The 20,673-nt window shown below is 36.7% G+C and overlaps 1 long non-coding RNA gene across 2 annotated transcripts; it reads left to right on the top strand.

The window, feature by feature from the left end:
• The first annotated feature begins 1,962 nt into the window (after positions 1 to 1,962).
• LOC124637629 lies at positions 1,963 to 5,829 on the top strand. 2 transcript variants are annotated; one of them, XR_006985268.1, is made up of 4 exons: positions 1,963 to 2,227; positions 2,903 to 3,221; positions 4,436 to 4,508; positions 5,299 to 5,829. It is a non-coding gene; the product is annotated as an uncharacterized LOC124637629 (long non-coding RNA). The 2 variants fall into 2 exon arrangements; XR_006985267.1 differs by lacking the exons at positions 4,436 to 4,508; positions 5,299 to 5,829 and having other exon boundaries at positions 2,903 to 3,478.
• Positions 5,830 to 20,673: the final 14,844 nt, after the last annotated feature.

The following is a 20,673-nucleotide window of genomic DNA, read 5'->3' as shown; positions in this document are numbered from 1 at the left end:
TCATCAACAACAAATATACACAAATATGTTAATCCGCAATTAGAGTAAGAGGTGTTTAGGCGTTCCTATGGTGAGCACTGCGGTGATTCACCTCTTTTGGTGACGTCATCACTATAAATTCGGGTGTCACATTCCGTTGGCAGGCGCATGCGGTTATATAAAAGAAAGTGGCGCGGCCGCGCGGCGACCTTGCTCGGTGAAAGGCGTGGCGCAAGTGGCACAGCCGGAACTCGCTCTTCCCACGGACCGATCCCGCGCCTCTCGCCCGCCATGCCGTTATGCGCTCGCGCAACTTTCGGTAACCGGTTTGATGTTAGCGAAAAAAATGCACTAGGCACGCTTGGACCGGTGCCAGTTTAGTGAATTCAGAGCGGTGGACATAAAACACAGAATGTTGCAAATGATCCGTGTCGTTATTTACCTGAAAGCTTGTGGAGGCACAAATCAATTTCAAATGTCTTTTCTCTTAGAGAATTGGCACGACGACGAAAAAATATTACTGAACAGTTTATTTTCCGCCATGTGTAGTTATCGTTTCACACTTCTGACTCATTTATTAACTGCAATATACGTAGAAAAGCTTTTTGCAAAATGTACCATAAACTAACACGAAATGAGTAAACCAATCAATTGTTCAAGAGTGCGACTAGCAGGAGGTCATGTCGGTTATAGACTGCACCAACTGGGTGCAAGTTACATTTTTGCCAACAGCCCATCCAGAACATACCTGCACCTGATATACACAGCTTTCTGATGTTCTATTGATACATAAGTACTTGGATAGTTTGTGTCTGCATTTTCAGAATCCCCTTGGATGTAAAGCGCCTTTTACCCAAGACGCAGCTTTATCAAAATTGTCCCAGCAAATTAATTGTTTCAAAGTTCCAAACAGGCAGACACAACAACTTTCCCATTTATATCATTGGTTCAGATTTAGCAGACCTTCACGGTTTTAAATCAATGAGAGAAATCTGCAACGACCTTGGGTTCTTGCGAAATGATCAATGAAGTGCATGCTGACAAGTACTGGTTAGCTCGGTAACAGTTAAATTATATTGTTTATGTTAGCACTGTATTTAACTATTTACCATGTGTGTGCATATACACGTCATTTGTTAAATCATCCATCCATAATAGTTGCTTTGGAAAACTGTCTATAGATGTTCTCAGCCTAGTCAGAGCCTCGTTTGTTGCAAGGTACATACTTCTTAATTTTTTTTTTATGGGAGCCATGTATGTCCAGAGATCTCTGTGTATCGCTTTCTGAATGTTGGAACTAAGAGCGTTTATTTAGGTTGCCCACAATATCATATTCATAATACATAATAAGGATTTTTGAACAGCAGCCCAGAGTCACAATTTTAACCTTATAAGATAAGGTAGCAAAACGCCATAAGTCTAAGGTATAATACACCTAGAGTTAATCCTTTCGAGAAAATTAACAATTGTTGATATTTGAAAGCTATATCACACTATTCGCACTGAACTAGAATATTGAAGCATAACAAAAAACCCATTAATACATCCAAAAGTTTCCACTGGCATGCAAATTACGTAATATTATCTAGACCTATTTTAAATAGAGTTGAATGAGTTGATAGTTAATTTTTATCGTCCATTTAAAATAAAGCTACATTATGTGCCTAATTTACAAACACTTGTGTATTCAGCAAAAACGCGTCCAGTGTTCACGATTGTTAGGCACGTTTTCCTGGTAGACTTTACCAGACAATAAGATACATGTACGTTTAGAAACCGATAGTTAACTACGACTGATAATAAAGGCTAATTCTGTAAAGTTATTTCAGCGTCGGTCGCAATTGTCTAGTCATTGGAGAAATTCTTGTTTTTCAGTAAAAAATCAATATGATGTTGGAAGACGGATCACGGATTTCTAAGTAGATAACAAATGGACCTCTGGTTATTGTATTCAGCAATAAGCAACTTCATGCTGTGAGTAACATGAACGATGACGAAGATGAGACGCAGTCCGTAAAATAAATGCATTTTTGCAATTCGTGTAAATTAACGTTTTGATCAAAAGGAAGGCTGTATTCGTGTGTTTCAAGCGAGGAGGCTTGAAACTGTGCAAGAGAGACGGAGTATAGCGATGTTCATAGTCGTGTTGGCCTAGAATTCAGACAATTTCCGATTGCCACGGTCGGGCCGGGCGGGGAGGCGGCATCGCCTAGCAACAGATAGACGCGATCGGCGCACACGCTTACAAGTAAGGAAAATTGACTTTATATTGACCCCGCAGCTTGTTTATTTCGCAAAGATTATAAGTGAAACTATGTAGGAATTATAAAAACTTCGAGTCTTATTAGGTAGCGAGTGAAACTGTATGTGCAAACAAACAGTTTTTACAGCAAAGAATACAATTAGAAATTAAATTGTGGGCCATAATTATGAAGGCTTAAACTTTTCGAGACATAGTCGAACGTCCAACTACGGCGTGTAGTAACAGCAGCTTTGGCTTCTCCAACCAACAGCCGAGGTAACGGTGAAGACAATTTACAGCTTGAAACTTTACAGCGCGCAAGTACAAGGTCAATTAAAATGAAGAAATAAATTATTTAAATCGCGTTATACCAACGCAATGTGGATTTCAGTCAAGATCTAGGACAATTTATTAGTACGATACAGTTTGTGATATGATATCTAATCAGGGTAGACAATGGAGATTGCTTAATCGTAAGAACGAGGGTGCTTCAAGTGCTACCAAATTCCTACTTTTTAGGAAACTACAAAACTGGCTGGATCTAGAGTATTCTCATGTAGGTAACTACAGGATAGTCGTTGAATTATTCTGTATTCAAGAATAAATTGCCACGACGACACCACATGCACTGTGAAACTTTGCACATGGCAAAGCATTATTTTAAATCATTTTTTTGGTTAGGTTACAACGGATGCGTCCAACATGTGGGCTATAAACATCATCTGTGGCAAAAGAAGATGTAGAATATAGAAGATTGTTAAAGTTTGATCAGCAGTGCAGTTCACCTGGTCCGGCGCAGGCTTGGAACAGTACGGAGCGGTCGGCGGCGCGTGCGGCGGCCGCGAACCCGGATGCGGCCAGATGACGTAACGCAGCCTTCACTCCCCCCCCCCCCCCGCCGAGGCCCGCACGCTCCGCGACAACCTCGCCCCCCTTGCTGCACCCACCTCTTCGTGTCTGGTCGACCGTCTGAGCCGACATTGCCGCGCTTTGATCTCATGTTAGCCTGTCTTGTCAATGCTCTACTTATTTAATTAATCCCTTATACGGAGTTAGAGGACCGATAGACGGTTCCTGGGTGTAACTATCTGAGAACAGACACAACATACAGTTACGTTTCTCCTGATTGTGGTGAGATAGATTGCTATCTCCTACAAACAGAAGGGGTGAACATTAACAATGTTGGGCTATTGAAAGATGCGTGCGCTCATACAAAGTAAATCCTGAAATGTGTATATTATATGACATTTGGTACAAGTACTACCCTTTTAATTATATGAATTAAAGCACAATAAGTGTTAATGCATCCGGTTACACTGGAAGCCCAAAACATTTGGGAAAAGGCAGTTGAATTTGGTATTTTCCGGAAAGTAGGCCTGGAGTCCTATTCCGAGAGCATTTAAATTCAACGTCCAGCTTTCAAAGAAAGGAAAGATTCAAAACTAATATAAATTACTGCTTTAAAAACTTCATAGCTTGCCCATTACAAAGATTTAATAAGTAGCTCAATATTTTACGTGGCGACGGTAACAGCGGCAAGCGATAGTCTGCCAGAAAATTATTCTGAGTCTAATTAGCGAACATGCCTCAAAATATAATTATTATTTCAAATTATAAAGTAACGTCGGCTACCGTCACGGTCTGTGACCGGGACGTCGACGTCCTACATTATGCTTTTAATTATTTTTTTAGTTTTCATTTCATTTTATGACCCGTCTTTATTTGAACATTAAGCTTTAAAACTCTGTGTGTCTTAGACAATATTATCACTGAGTAGTGTGGCGCTAAAAAGTAAATTGAATTGTTGTGTTCATTCTTTTCTATGATTTGGTTTAACAATCAACGGATGTGGTTCAGTGATGAGTCTAACACATACATATTGTACTACTTAATAATGTAGGCACATTTTATCAGTTTTTCACTATAATGATGACAATGAGTCAAACAAATAAATGCGGTAGGACGTAGACATACCACATCCTGACCGATAAATTTTCGGCCCTTGTTTTTATAGCAATATTACCACTCAAAACGCGATGACGCGGTTGAGAATTGTAGACTTTATTTCTTGATCTTATAAACTTAAGCTAGAGTGGTTCCAAAGCAATATTTCTAGAAAACAAAGACGCCACATGTGACAGTGGGACAACAGCGTGCTGTGACTACATAATGAGCATTATACCGAAATAAAAACAACCTTGTGTGTGATCACAGTGAAATGGGAACATCACGCAACCAGTGAATCATAGCCTGCGCGCTGCTGACAACACACACAAAGACCGGAGAGGTGAGTCAAACCTAGGGTTACTATCATTCTGGATAAAACCGGATTTATTATATTGAGGCGTTGAAGTTTTTCTTTTGTACAGCCTCAAGGATGTCGGGTGTCGATACTAAACGTGATTCTAATGATACAAAAGAAAATGAGTGTGCGGCAGATTTAGACATTTTGTATTTTTTTTAAACAAGTTTCTTTGGCAACAGGTTTAGGAACTTCTTAAACCTGTTGTAACATATAGACAATATTATCTGACTATTTCCTCTTAGCGTTTCACAAAATGGCAGGTAATTTGTCCCGATAAAATAGTTTTATTGGAGCCTCTAGTGAAGCTTTGTGAATTGTATTATTATCTCCTGTGGTCTCCCTGAAGTGACTACATCACTCAAGCGATGAATCAAACAGCAAGTTAATCAACTTCCTCCTTATTGGGAACTTAAGTTCGCAAACAATTTTACATCATCGTAGCAATCATTTTTTAACAAAAACTGCCTTTTTATCTGTTTTGCGATTCCTGCTTATTGAACAGTTTGTACGCCGCGTTTAATTACATTCTAATTAAAACCAAATTGAGTACTAGCGTGTACAAAAAACAACAAAGTTCGTTTTATAATAGCCAATTTATAATAGACTTGGAGCATAGCGTCGGTCGAGATGAAACTCCTGATACGATCGAATCGCGCTGTGAGACCGTGGCTTAGCCGCGAATATAGCTAACTATGTATTATGAAAGCTGCGACTGTACCGGTTCGCATTTCCATTTGAAATACATTGACACATTTCTTTGCATTTGTTTCAGGCTATACGGAGAAAACAGTCTATGGAAATCGTGTAGGTGAGTTCAATGGATATGGTATGATAAGTTTTCGCACGGTCGCAGTAGATCCCCTGCTTACATTGTAAAGCGGCGGCATTCCTCAAGGCCGGTCGTTCCTTCCTCGTTGATATCACGTAGTTGTTATGTCGAGCACTTATTGAATTTAAAACACTTTGGAAGCGTTCTATCGTGCGATGGATATCTAATTTTATGGCATCAGAAAGTTTTTCGAATTTTGTTATCGAATACCAAATTGTAATCTAGTTTTAGGCTGTAATAAGTCATAGTTTTTAACAAGTCACAATGACTCCGAGGGATTTAAAATAAATGAAAACAAAACTATGTAGTCACACTTGATAATGCATAATATGAGTAAAAGTTGTTTTTGCAATAAACCCAAACTACAACATTAGTTACTACGAAATGCATTCCCTGGAGTTCAAGCGTCGTCATTATAAATACTGCGTGCCGTTGCATATCAGTAAATCAATACATTACAGGGTTCGACAATGTGCTTAGACGTAAATCTAATATCTCAGCCAGTCTGCATGCCAATGTCTGCAGCCGGTCCAATGGGACAGATCGTGAACAGCCTCTACGAATGCAATGCTTTGCTATTGTGTGAATCGTGCCATACAGGGCTGCCTATACTAATCTCATTTATTTTGTACATCATTTGCTTTGTTTGAGTTAGAGTTTTCCATGTTTCCCATTCAGTTTTACATGTGGAATTTCTGGACTAAAACTTTATGTGCTCGAATAACCCAGCCTGTAGTCGCTAACCATGTATCATTAACAGCCACAAAAATTTAAACTAACTTAATTTTTGGTTTCTTCTGCCATTTCGTCAGAGCACTTGAACCCATGTGGTCATTACAGGTCTAACATTGTCAGGGATTACAATATTAACCAAGGCATCGAACATTGCATCATATGATTAAATACTCTTTTTGCTGAAATTGTTTCTTTGTTTATTTAATTTTAATTATTTGCTCTAATTAATTATCTATGCTTATATATCTACATATTTAAAAAACACTAGGTTTTGAAGTCTTTGTTTGAAGATAAAATTTATCGCGGTGACCTTAGTACTAACAAGAATGTTAATAGTGTAGTGTGAATTAACGATAATATAATTGCGCATGCGTTAGGACAGTTTGAAGCAAAAGAAACCGTAATACATACTTATCGTAGTATTATGTATTTTTAAACGCAGTTTGATGTTTCGTTCAAATAAGTTTTTAACCAATTTAATAGCCTTGCAATATCTGCTTCATTTTCGCTCTCCAAGATTAATTTGACTGCAATCTTTTCACGACTTAAAGTTAAAGTTACGACAGGTAAAGGAAGGGTAAAAGAGTCCGACTTCTGGAGTCGTTCTCCTTTAACCTGTAACTATCAAAAAATCTCACCAATACACCACATACTTATTACTTACCTAGGTACATAAAGACAATATGTACTCGAATAACCTTCAACCTTATTTACCAATCTTCTAATTTATATGCCCTGCTTCTTGGAACTGACTGGAAAGGAATATTGTCGAATTAGTGGTCCATATCTCATCCTAATAATGAGGATGAGATGTTGATGGACCTGCTAAGCTTAGGTGCAGAAGATATAATTACCTATAGATTTTCTCTGTCACCTTAGTCCTAAGCCAGTAATTTTCTTCCAAATTCATAAAAAAACATGTTCAGAAACTCTGGGTGATTTACCGGAATGCAGGAGTTTTAAGGGACAAGCAGTTTCAAAACAAACGTCAACACTGGGTTCCCTCAACATCATCTCTGCCACTGTTGTACCTTAGCCTGCCCCATCGATTTCCAAAGGGCCTGGCTGACCCTGTGGGAACTTAGGTAATTGACTGCCTCTCTGAAGCGTCAAACACTGTCGAGCTCCTGTAATCTCATTAATCAGTTGGGCAATGCCAAGCAACCCTACGGGTATTTGCTAGAGCAATGGCAGCAACGGTACCCGGCCTCCGCGGCGGTTAAGGGCGAGCCCTGAATGCCGTCCGACTAGTTTCTCCTTTGCGCGAGGAATGTCACCTACATGCTATACATCTTACGGGATTTCATTTGTTAAGTTTTGCCCTGGGTCCTCTAAGCCAGTACAGTATGAGCACCAAACTATTTTGTTAAAGAATCATACAATTTTTTACCAATTCATACTTAAGTCATCACGATTCGACCAACGATTGAATGTACCTATCAACAATTATGCTTATAATCTTTTTATTGGCAAAGGTCAGTTGATAGGCTGCACATATTAAGTCAGTGTTATATTTGTATTTAAAACTCGTAGTTTTTATTCAAATACCTATTTGATTTTTTGGCTAGCTTAACAGGAGAAAATAAAAATTCTGCTTTATACTTTTACAGTGCCTCTATGCATAATTTAGAAGCATAGCGTCCAGATATTTACCAAAATTCACCTACAGAGTCATATAGAGAAATTTAATATCTTCTTAACATGTGAACGTTGGCATTTTAATTTCAGCTTCGTTTTAACAAATGATAAGAATGGAATATTTAGTGACAAAACAAATCTGGTTTCTGTAATAGCTTCGAGGCTCGGCGCACGCGCCACGGAGAGAAATCTCCATTCTGTTGCTAAGTGGCTTTACCTTCGATACAATTTTAGGCCAATATAAAATAGACCTTCTTAATTTAAACTTAGGATAAGACTTAGGACAAGTGAAACTTTTAATTTTCTACTTTGAATGGTCTTTTGAAGATCACGTAATTTTAATGTATGTTTATGTAATCTATCACGCCACGATAGGATCCTGTGTATGTAAGTATTATTTATATAAATCTATACAAACTGTGCCTATTGCTGCGTCTTAATTCTTTGAATTGGCGATAAAGTTAGACGAACATGTATCAGTATGGCAACTTACATCTTTGTGTGTGGCAGGAATTTTAAAATAAGCGTAATCTCAATGTTTAGGTATTTCGAACAAATTCGTCAGCCTCGTTGTATTTACTGCGTACAATTAAATATAGTTAGTTCTAAATATAATGCTAGATTTGGCACGTGTAATAAGGCAATGACATGACGTAAGCAGTGCACATGAGATGCTGGTCGGTGTCTCGGTGAGTCGGTGAATGATGGCAACTTTGCGCACAAGACATAATGCGCGCGCTCCGTGACGAATCCAATATGGCCGTTTGGCGCGATTCGGCGGTCATTCACCCGCACCCGGCCGAATTTTAAATTCACCACGCAACGATACATTTCGATAACTTGCAGATAACATTTAAATAATTTTAGGTATATTAAATGAGGGAGATTAATTAATTACTCGGTTTGAAAGTTAATTTACGAACTCTATATAGAAAAACCATTTTCTAAGAAAACCTTACTCATGATAGGTAGGTATTGGATAAAGCTTTAGATAGCTATCTATACTTAATTCATTTTATTATAAGATTATCAAAATCAGCCTGCGTCTAAGTCCGCCTCCGTCTACGTTCAACCTGCTCTTAATAATATTTAGGATAACATTGTACCTACACTTTATACTTGCATTGTACTTTACAAGCATAACACACTATTGTATTTGAGAATATGTATCTATACATATAATAAATCTGTAAAAAAACTGTGTCTGTACATTGAATATATTAAAAAAATAATAATTGGGTGGGGTTTAGAAACAGTAATGGAGCACAAATCCAAAAAAAAAAAAATTGTCTGTATGTCTGTATGTCTGTATGTCTGTATGTCTGTTTGTTTGTACACGCTAATCTTCGGAACTACTGGACGGATTTCAATGATTTTTTCTTTGTTGTATCAGTATAAAGTCGGGGCAACATATAGGCTATAATTTATCTTCGAAACTTGAAGACCTGGTGCAGAACTGCAACAGATCAACAAAACTATAAGAGATACAAAAATGGTGCCATGGCAAAAATTGTTCCACGTGATGAGCATTTTCGGTTGAGAGAATAAATTTGAAGATCTGGAACACCTGATGTGGAACCCCAAGAGCCCAGCTACACTGTAGCATATACGGGTATGACGTTTTAGCAAAAGTTGTTCAATTTGATAAGCACTTTCTATTGACTTATACAAATTGAAGATCTAAAACACCTGATGTGGAACTCCAGGGGCCCAGCTAGACTATAGCATATAGAGGTATGACGTTTTAGCAAAAGTTGTTCAATCTGATAAGCACTCTCTGTTGACTTATAAAAATTGAAGATGTAAAACACCTGATGTGGAAACCCAGGAGCCCAGCTAGACTATAGCTTATAAAGATATGACGTTTTAGCAAAAGTGGTTCAATCTGATAAGCACTCTCTATTTTGACGTATAAACATCGAAGATCTGGAACACCTGATGTGGAACTTCAAGAGCAATACTACACTTGAAATGTATAGAAATGAATGTTATGAAATAGGTATGGTGAATCAAAAAAAGTAATTAGTCCGTCTTTTAGATAACCCTAAAATAATAGACACGTATTTTTTCTTTTCTCCTTCTCACAAACAAATAATAACGAAGATATAACACGCTTGAATTTTGTGTTAAGTCACTGCTTAGTACAAATTTTACATACCTAGACGTGGCGTCACGAGCCCCCACTCTCCGAATTTTTTGCGTTATATATATCTCATTATTATTTTGTATGTCTCTTCCAGACCTCGGGACTACAGAGTTCCGAATTTTTGGGAGGCAAACGTGAGGCCAAAGCCAACACGCTGAAGCCCTTTTGAGACAACTTTAATGAAATGGTGACACAAAACCGACAATTATCCCTTTATACACTATAGAAATGAACCCAAGGACAATTCCCGGTGAACGTCGTTAAAAAAAAAGACAATCTGTGCTATACCATTGCTAACTGTGGATGAATACTACTTGGGCTATTGTGATGGGATGCTAATGGACTAGGAATGGGGAAACTACGGGAACTTTGGCACCTGCCGATGACAATGTATTAGATACCTACATGTAAAAATGGCAGGTGGAGACTCGCCAGCTCACTTACTGGGCCCCCGGGAATCTGTCACTGAATAGCAACAAAAGGGCAACAGGGACATGAGCGGCTGAAGTGTGAGGATACCTCGGCGGATTTTAAACGCAGATTACGCGCTCCCTGTGAGTCACTTACCACGAGGCACCTATCCTCCGAGCAGGGCTACTAACCCTGCTCAAGCGACTCCACTCTGGATGGTCAAGCCAAGCCAGAGGCGTGAGACCTACCCCCGTCATGGTTCACTCCGACCGGCCGGAGATGGGGGACAGTATACTCTCCCTGGAGAACTCAATATATATGCCCCTCGGGGTCGCTACTCCCCGTCATCAGCCTCAGATGTCCTGCGATGCTTATATCTCATTATTATTGTCGTTATTATCTCAAGAGCCTTTGTCCCAATTATGTTAAGGTCGACTTCCAGTCACGATGCAACTGAGTACCAGTGTTTTAAAAGGAGCGACTGCCTATTTGACCTCCACAACCCGGTTAACCGCTCAACCCAACACCCCTCGGTAAAACTGGTCAGACTTACTGGCTTCTGACTACCCATAACGACTGCCAAGAATGTTCAATGACAACAACCTACAGTTTAACATCCCCTCCAAATAACGGTCATTGGTATCCAAAATATACGTAGAAAGTACATACGAACTTAGAAAAGCTGCATTGGCAGGTACTTGCCAGACCTGGAATCAAAGACGCACGCTCATACTTGAGAGATTGGTTCTCTACCCACTAAAGCACCACGACTTCCACTAAGTCATCACGACTTTGTCATCTCAGTAACATTTAATGTTTTTTTACGTAATAATACGTGTAATATTTTTGCTACACACAACTTAAATGCGGACTAATTAGAATCACTACTTTTATCCCTATGGTCACGTTTATTGCGGTTCAGTTCTCAGCGTTTTGTTTAGTCTACTGTGCTTTTGCCGTTAAAGTACAAAAAATAAATATATGGAACATTTCTAATGGCTATGCATTCCGTTGTTTTCAAGTCAACGGGCCCTTAAAATTCAATATCAGACGATTCAGATCTTTGATTTTGCTGACCCCGTAGTCGCTGGCGTAAGGGACAGGATCCGCGTACGAAGTCGCGGGCAGAAGCTAGTTTATAAATAAGTAAAGAGGTTTAAAGCTAGGTATAACCAAAATAACAATAACAAGTGATGACAAATAGCTCAGACTGGTCTTTCAAAACAAAACAAATAAAGAACTTGTGATTTCGTGGAAAGAATGTGGCGGGGGCAGGGTGTTCAACAACAGTTAGAGCCAATGCGAGGGCCGATGACGTCATCAACGCCCTCCCCGAACATGATCATCGGAGGATTTGAAAGCGCCCGCGCACCAGTGTGCGTAGCTTGAAAGGAAGACTATAATAAAAACTCAAATATTAAGTACTTAATGATGATGTTATAACCACAAACTTAATATTCATGTTGAAGACTATTGTGGACTCAGATTAGGTTCCAAGATAAGAAGGTCGAACCTAATGCAGGTAGAAATATTGTGGAGATGCTGTTTTTTTTATTTTGATTTCAATTCATATAATGAATAGGGACACAGTAAAAACTTTGTATGTGAGGCTAAAGACTATAACTTTATACTTTTTAGAATACACAGAATACATTGCATCCGTTCGTATATTAGTGTTAAAAGTCACTTTATGAGACTACCCTTCAGCCACATCAGGCACCCATGATCTATTATTGACTAACAATATTCCAAGTATTCAATTTCAAAATTACGAGTAAATACATCAGAAATAATATTATAGATCAGGTATTTTATAAAAATAAATAAATATACAAAATAAAAAAATAATTATAAACTTTAATTTATAGGTTATATACACAAGTCCATTTTACTTTATTGAACCTGTTGTGGCATAAAGTCGTAGCCCCCAATGTTCTCAATAAAAGATTTAAACGTGCACGCCACAACTGCTAAACACAAGTTATTTTTAAACTCAAATACAAGATAAGTTTGTGTATACCTGCATACAACATTTAATAATATTTTAAGTCAAAATCATCACAAATACTTCGATATCATATGACTTGTAAATCTCCATAACCAGCCTCCTTTCAGGAAAATACTTGCATAACTTATGAACAAGATATCGAACATATCTACCTTGAAACAAGGTCGCACTGTCAAAATTAGATCCTCCTCCGAAAGTTCCTTAGCTCTTGCGTGACACCACATAACCACATGATCATTCAACATTCAGTACCCACACTTACGCAATTACCCAAATACATTGCTGTTTTTCGACTACCTGGGCCAAAGACCCCAATATAAAATACCCAATGGATATCGATCAAAAAAATAATGTCACGGTCGTTATGTAAAAAACAACACACGGATGCTGTGAAACCAGATTTGTGGGCAGGTGTGAGTCACTCGCCGATATATTGATTGTACACCAAAAGATTATTTTATTTGGGTCTGTCCACTTGTTGTATATTTTAGCCAGCACTAGCTGCACCCACGTCGAATAGTTTTAAAACAGTGTGCTAAATTCTTTTGACGGTATAAATTCTGTAAAAATAGTTCCTTATCGTCATCCATACAAGAATACAACAACAAACTACACAACAATGAAATGACATGCTTTAAGTGATTGAGGCTATCAATGTTCTTACGGATAACATTAAACTAGTTGTCCTATCTATTCAGGACGTAGATATTCTAAATTCTTCACAATCATTTGATAGTGCATTGTTAGCCCTACAAACATAGTGCTCAAGCACTAATTTTGTTCTCCGACGCCTTATACGTACTCAGATAAAGGTTTCGAGATAACGAGTAAACAAGCGAAGAGAAGTGTTGATCTATTTCGCTTGAGCTATAATGTTGTTCGTAGCGAGCAACGTTTGTTTGTTGCGCGGGCGCACCCGACGCCGTCGGTGACTCAGGGGGCGGTGCCAAGGGCGCTACGCCCTGTCCCGCCCCGCGCCCCGCCCAGCCAGCCATGATTTTACCGCGCTTTTTTTTCAATCAGGGCATGTCCGCGTCATACTTAATGTGTTGCCAAACACTGGTGTAGTCACGTCAATGACTTGCTCCACCGAACTGGCATTCATCATAATATCGTGAGTCGTGATACTTATATTTGTCTGGAGATTTTTTCTTATCTGCTCACGCGTGTTCTACTGCGAACTGTGAAATCAGGCTGTATTGGATCTGTGCATTCCCCCCTCTGCAACACTGATGGGCAAGCTTCGACGAGCTGTAGCGTTCAAGTAAGCAGTTGTCAGTTTTTTATTACTTTGACTAACACTGATCACTTATCATGGCTATAAAGCCACTTTAGTGGATTTTTAAAGCAAATAATTGCTGTCATAATATCTGGTTTTTGGAACACGTGGCGAAACCTGCTTCCAATATAATAAATAGGTGAGTCTATATAAACCTTTCTATGTAGTAATACGTACACTGTTTTTTGTATGATAGGCAATCAATTTGTAGCTACATAATCCGTTCGTTTGTTTTTTTCTGGTACCTGTTTTGCCCAACTTTCAAAGAGCGCGGGAAATCGTGACAATGCATTTGAACATAAATCAGTCATCACAAACTATTTGGCATCTAAATACATTGCACTAACAATCCATATCTATTTCAGTTGAAAACAATAATATTCTTCTTTGTTAATGACATTGTAAAGAGTAATTAACATATGTTGGGATCCAAACCTTCTTCATATCTCAATCATTCGCCCATCATTTATGTATCAATACCTAGATGACGCCAAAATTACTAACCGATTGGTGACGATACCATTAGGTCATACCTGCGTTTTTAGCTATGAGGAAGACCACCAACTTAGGTGATAGCTTATATGACAAATAAAGGAAAAAACTACTGAGTAACCAAAATTGATGATTGGACTCCACGTCTCCACTTACTTATTATTAATTGTAAATGTATTTACAACAAAAAAATATATACAGATTTATTTACAAGTTTTTTTTTATAAATGATGAATAATATTTTTTTATAAAATAATACTGGCCATACTTCTTTATTTACAGAAAAAGATGTTCTGGGAAAATTGAGATACATATGATATGATTTGGCATTTTTTTTTTTCCTGAAAAAACATAGTTACATGCAATGCATTAAGATGAAAATGCTAATATTTATTATTAAAAGTAAATTCAACCTGCCCAAGTCTAGACACCCTAGTACCTAAATTACAAAATAAAATTCCGAATGAATCGCTGTAATCACAGAGTATTCGCTCTCGTTATTAAAGAGATAAGTATCGGATTGTTCCCGATGTTAGCAAGAGAACATTGTTAGCGATATGAAACGTGTAATAAATTGAGTACCGCTAGCGTTTCAGTTATGTCGACGATGGACGATGCACGCTCACCTCACCGCGTCACGTGGAAACTTTAAAACTTTCTTATATTTTATACAGAAAGGTTTAGAACGGCTGAAACGCATTGTAATGCTTGATGGTCACGAAAAGTATTTAAAATTATTCAGTTACGACTAGTTTTTACTGATTTTGATATAATGTTGATTTATTAGAGTTTTACACTTTCTATTTAACGCCTATGCTTATAGAAAAATCTATGAAAGCTTTGCATGAAGATTTTACTGAGTCACAGATTATACTTGTATTTTAACTCACATACCTACAAAGTCGTTTACTTGTTTGTGATTTTTTTTCAACTGTATAATAAAATTATCTTTTTTTTTCAATTTTATAATTTTATTTTACGTGGAACTATACATCATTACTTTTTAGAAAACTTTTAAAGGCATCGCTTTTATATACCAACATAAAAATATGGGATTACTTTTTTCTTCAATCTTTTTTTTTGTAATAACCACTTTTTGTGACTGTCTGAAACCTGTTGTCTATCCCAAAAATCTTAACAAGGTAATGAAACACGAATATTAATTTATAACCTAATCAAAATGTATCTTCAAAAGCGTCCGAAAACTAGATTTTACTTCGATAAATTCTTAATAAAACAAAAAAGAAGTCTTTTCTAATAAAGTAAAAATACATCTTCGACGAGACATGTTGTGTTACTGTGCGAAACCGGATTGGGCCAAAAGTAAATATTTTCGATGAGTCTGTAACCTTGTCTTAATAAATAGATGTCGAGTCGAAGTTAAACCTTGTTTAAGCAAATCTTAGATTGGGGCTCCCATGATTCATGCAGGCTCCTGAGTGCTTCTTAAGAGCTTGATTATATTTTTTATCACACACATGCCATAAAGGTTATATTCAAATAAAATTATTTACTTGCTTCTGCACGCGGTTTCACTCATCTATTGAGGGAACTTCAAGCCATAAAAAAAATTAAGTATCAAGAAACACAATAGGATAAATTAAACATAATAAAATTGACGCCATTGCCCAGGGGGTGAGCAGAAGCTTTATAACTGCACCTGTTACGAAAGGACAATGGGCACAAATATATGGGACCTGGTATACCCCACCAATAGCGATGTCATACATATCATTGGATAGGCCTTTTTATGTAGAACAACATTTACTATGACAGCTTTGCTGAAATGTTTGTCCGTTCTGAGATATAGATCAAAAATTGAGCAAAAGTTAAACTAAAGTTAACTTAATAATCTATTGATATCTCAAGTTTTTAGAGGAAAAACTACGTTCCACTAAGTGTAAGTCTCCTGAGTCCTACCTGCTGTGCCCGTTGGGGCCCATAATTGTTATTTAGCATTTCAACCTTATACTGTACCAACTGGATATTGGGCATAATGATAAACCCCACCAATAACAAAGTCATACATATCGATGGATAGGTCTTTTTAACTGGAACAACATTTACTATGACAGCTTTGTTCTATTGTTTGTCCGTTCTGAGATATAGATAAAATACAAACTTAAAATTAATGCAGATTAAGTGTTTATAGGAAAATCTATGTACAAGGCCACCACGACTTACATAATCATCCTCCGAGCCTTTTCCCAATCATGTTGGGGTCGGCTTCCAGTCTAACCGGATTCAGCTGAGTACCAGTGCTTTACAAGAAGCGACTGCCTATCTGACCTCCTCAACCCAGTTACCCGGGCAACCCGATACCCCTTGGTTAGACTGGTGTCAGACTTACTGGCTTCTGACTACCCGTAACGACTACCAAGGATGTTCTATGATAGCCGGGACCTACAGTTTGACGTGCCATCCGAAACACAGTCAATGGTATTTTTTTTTTTTAACGACGTCAACCCCGCTGTGGGCTAGCAGCGGTGAGGAAGTGTCAGACTCTTACTGACTAAAAACCGTCGTGTTCCGTCATAGGCCTTTTATGTACCAGGACCGCGGTATCTCTTTCGAACAACCCGCAGCCCCGGCAGGCCTTGGCCCTACTGGGCCCCGCTGGGAGTCAATGGTATCTAAGATATACTTAGAAAGTACATACAAACTTAGAAAAGTTGCATTGGTACTTGCCTGACCTGGGATCGAACCCGCGCCCTCATACTTGAGAGGTTGGTCCTTTACACACTAGGCGACCACGACTTACATAATGATTATAAAAAAAATAAAAAAAGAAAGACATTGGTGTTATTTTTCAAAGAAAATCAGATTACAGTGTTGATTAGCATTGTTTTTTAGCCATATCTCAGAACGGACAAACAATAGAACAAAGCTGTCATAGTAAATGTTGTTCCAGTTAAAAAGACCTATCCATCGATATGTATGACTTTGTTATTGGTGGAGTTTATCATTATGCCCAATATCCAGTTGGTACAGTATAAGGTTGAAAAGCTAAATAATAGTAACAATTATGGACCCCAACGGGCACAGCAGGTAGGACTCAGGAGACTTACACTTAGTGGAACTTAGTTTTTCCTCTAAACACTTGAGATAGATTATTAAGTTAACTTTAGTTTAACTTTTGCACAGTTTTTGATCTATATCTCAGAACGGACAAACATTTCAGCAAAGCTGTCATAGTAAATGTTGTTCTACATAAAAAGGCCTATCCAATGATATGTATGACATCGCTATTGGTGGGGTATACCAATCTGCCCAATGTCCTTTACATGCTTACATTTACCTTTAGCCAGTTGAAAATAAATATACTAATAGTTTAAAAAATACTTTTATATGCACTTAAAAATAGTGACAAGACTAGATTGCGATAGGAGATTGTGTATCGTGAAGATTTTCCATCATGACGTTATATCTTCCAGCTCTATCATCAAATCAGTTCAGCAGGACCATATTATTGTAATTGTTCTCAGCACTACATACATCTGCTAATTTTCATGGCGCTACGCTCCTTGGAAGATGGTAAAATTAGTCACCTTAGATTCCATTACAAAGTTACATACAAAACCTAATAAAAGCGTGTTAAAAAAGTAATTTCTTCACAATACATGGTAGTTATTCCCATAGAAAGACCATGCAACCGAAATAAAATGTCCCTTCGTGGTACATTATAATTGTTATTTATGTAGCCGCTACGCAGATGCTACAGCTGCTACGAAGAATTTAATACGTTCATAAATTGCTTATGTCGAAACCAAAAAAACTTTAAATAACGAGCAATTATTGGAACAATTAATTGTAAAATTACCATTAAAAACAATGTAATGCTCTTTCTATCAATTAATCGAATCTATTTAATTAAAACATAAATATTAATTATTAATTCGATCCTGAAAATATAGAACTGTGAAGTAAGTAAGTATGACACTTTTATAATACTAATACTCTTGTATTTAAACCACGAGTTTGTGTCATGAATGTATTCTAAAAACTGTATTTTAGATAGGTATTGCTAGCACTCCTGCACGAAACTTTTGCTGAGACAAGCAACGTGAGATACAAGGATGTATATATCTTAATTGTTAGATAAATAAAAAAAATATCTAGAAAGAAATCTGAATTGCCATTAAAATGAAAAAGTTATTTTCTATTTTAATGTGTTTTTCGTAGCCCCGTAGCCTGCTACGGTCGTAGCAGACACTGACATATTTTTGCAATGATATTCTCTTCATTGTTTTACTTAAATTTAATAATTTTTTGTTCAATTTGAATGGGCTTGAACTTTTTGACTTTTGGTTTAGATTTAGTATTGTACAAGATACATTATTTTATGTGATCTACTGACAATAATTGGTATACTTAAGTGGAAAAAATATATATCTACCTTTATAAGTTCACTACGTAGTGGAAAACAAAAATTATATTATTTTAGGCAAATTCAATATAATAATGTCGGGGGCTTCTTTTCACACGGTCGGCATAATTTAATTCAACAAGAAAGAGAGTTGGAAAACAAAGAAAAATCTTCAACCAGATGAATCAATTCAACGAAGCTTTAAATAATAGGAAAGAATATTTGTAAAGAGGCCTGAAATGACATACTTATTTATTTATTTTAATAAATATTTATGTATCGTGATGTAACATGAAAACTTTTCGTGCCAAATTCCATGATGTAGTAATAAGATTATTTATTCGAATTCCTATTCAAATTAATTACTTATGTACTCATAAATTCCTTTTAATATTAATTTTTGATATAAATGAAAAATTCTTGCATTCAATTATTTTGCTAGATACGATTGGTTGATTCTTAATTATAAAAAATGAACGTATGTATAATTTATTGTGGTATGTATAAATTATTTGATTTGAACACAATTTGCAAAGCAAAATTGAAAAATAGAGCAAGAAGTTTTTTTTTCGTCTAAAAGAATATCGATGGCAATCAGTATACGTTCTAGAAAATCTTGTGTTATTTATGATAAGGATATATAACAACGCTACCTACTAAATATTACGATTAAAAATTATAAATCTACCATTAATTTATTTCTAAAGAAAGAAACAAAAATACTTTCCCTATTAATTGACGGTTCTTCTTGAACATTGAGTCACACTGTGTCGAAGTTTTTTACAATCTTAACACGGACACGATTGGTTTAACCTATGCATACAATGAATAATTCAATAAGCTTGTTCACATGCAAGTGTTTTAAAATAAAAGTTACACGTAACTGGTTAATCAGTAGTTTTTGATTAGCTTGTGTCATACGAGGGAATGTGGTCAACGTGCAATGACTGACCACTAATAGGGATGTCATGTATTGACATATTTTAAGCCGTCTTGTAATTCTCATCAAATCCGTTCCGTATTTTTTTGCGTAAAAGAGAACACCCATACGTCCAATGTGAATGTTCCTCTTTCATCTTATACATTTATAATATTACTAGTTTATAATATTATATAGGCTGTATGACGTAGTCTTATTTTATACTGAAAGAAAATTACAAAATCTGAAACCAATATTTGTGCTATTTCTTTTTTAAAACCTTCCCAAAAGGGAGGAGGTTAAGGTAAGAGCTAGGCTTTTATTCGTTCCTGATTATGTAGTATTTAATCCAGGAATGCCCAACGTAACTACGTACTTTACGAGGCCAAAACTAACTTCACTGCACACACAAATCCAGAATATTCCCTGGACGTGTCAGCCCTGTTACGTGAAGAATGTGGTAGGAGCAGGTACCAGCGTTATGATGGCATGGGCGTGTGCCCCACAGTCGTGCAGTCATTTGTTATGCCGCATCAATAGGCTAGGGGCCAACCTCATTACTAATGGAAATTAACAAAACTTATCGCTTCCAGCCGGCTTTATTGACTTGAACACTTCAACAGGATCATTTATTCCAATGTTATGTCCTTATCTAATGTATCTGATATTATAGAAAATGCCTATAACATAAATAAAAAAAACTCAACTTTTATTAATAGCACCTTCCAGATCTGGTTTAGGCACGTGCCTAATCTTAATAATTTGCGTCAATACTCTTGTTATTTCATTTAAATTATGTAGATTACCAAATTCCTAAGTGGATTTCTGAAATAAAATTGTAGCAATGACGTTGGTTTTCAGTCTAATTTCAATAAATAATTTTGTGTGGACCATAAAAATAAAGGTTGAGAACTATCTTATAACTTCTATGTATTGTATACCATAGGTCTCCTATTGTGGGCCTCCTAGAAGAGATTTTTTTTAAGAAATAAGCATGCCTTAGCACTTTTTGTTCCGTTCTCTTCAACTGTAATAACAATTTAAAATAATAACAGTAAAAATTATAAATAAATAAGTAAGCTTTTTTGGTGAAGTACATTTTTGGCAAAGATATGTCAAGTTTTATACTCAAAAAAATTTTAGGAGGCATTTATGGCGCGAGGAAACTTTTTTATGAAGATTTTTTGATAACATCAATTAATTAATCCTGCAATTTGCATGCAAATGGTTCTATAGATTTATTTAGGTATGCCTAGCTTTAGATCAAATTATTTTAAAAAGGATCTACATTTTAGCAGTATCGAATAAAAAAAGGAGATAATAA

The sequence above is a fragment of the Helicoverpa zea genome, chromosome 16 (assembly GCF_022581195.2).
Source record: "Helicoverpa zea isolate HzStark_Cry1AcR chromosome 16, ilHelZeax1.1, whole genome shotgun sequence".
Classification (NCBI taxonomy): domain Eukaryota; kingdom Metazoa; phylum Arthropoda; class Insecta; order Lepidoptera; family Noctuidae; genus Helicoverpa; species Helicoverpa zea.
The sequence above is the reverse complement of the archived record's forward strand: the minus strand, read 5'-3'. Positions and strand labels throughout refer to the sequence as shown.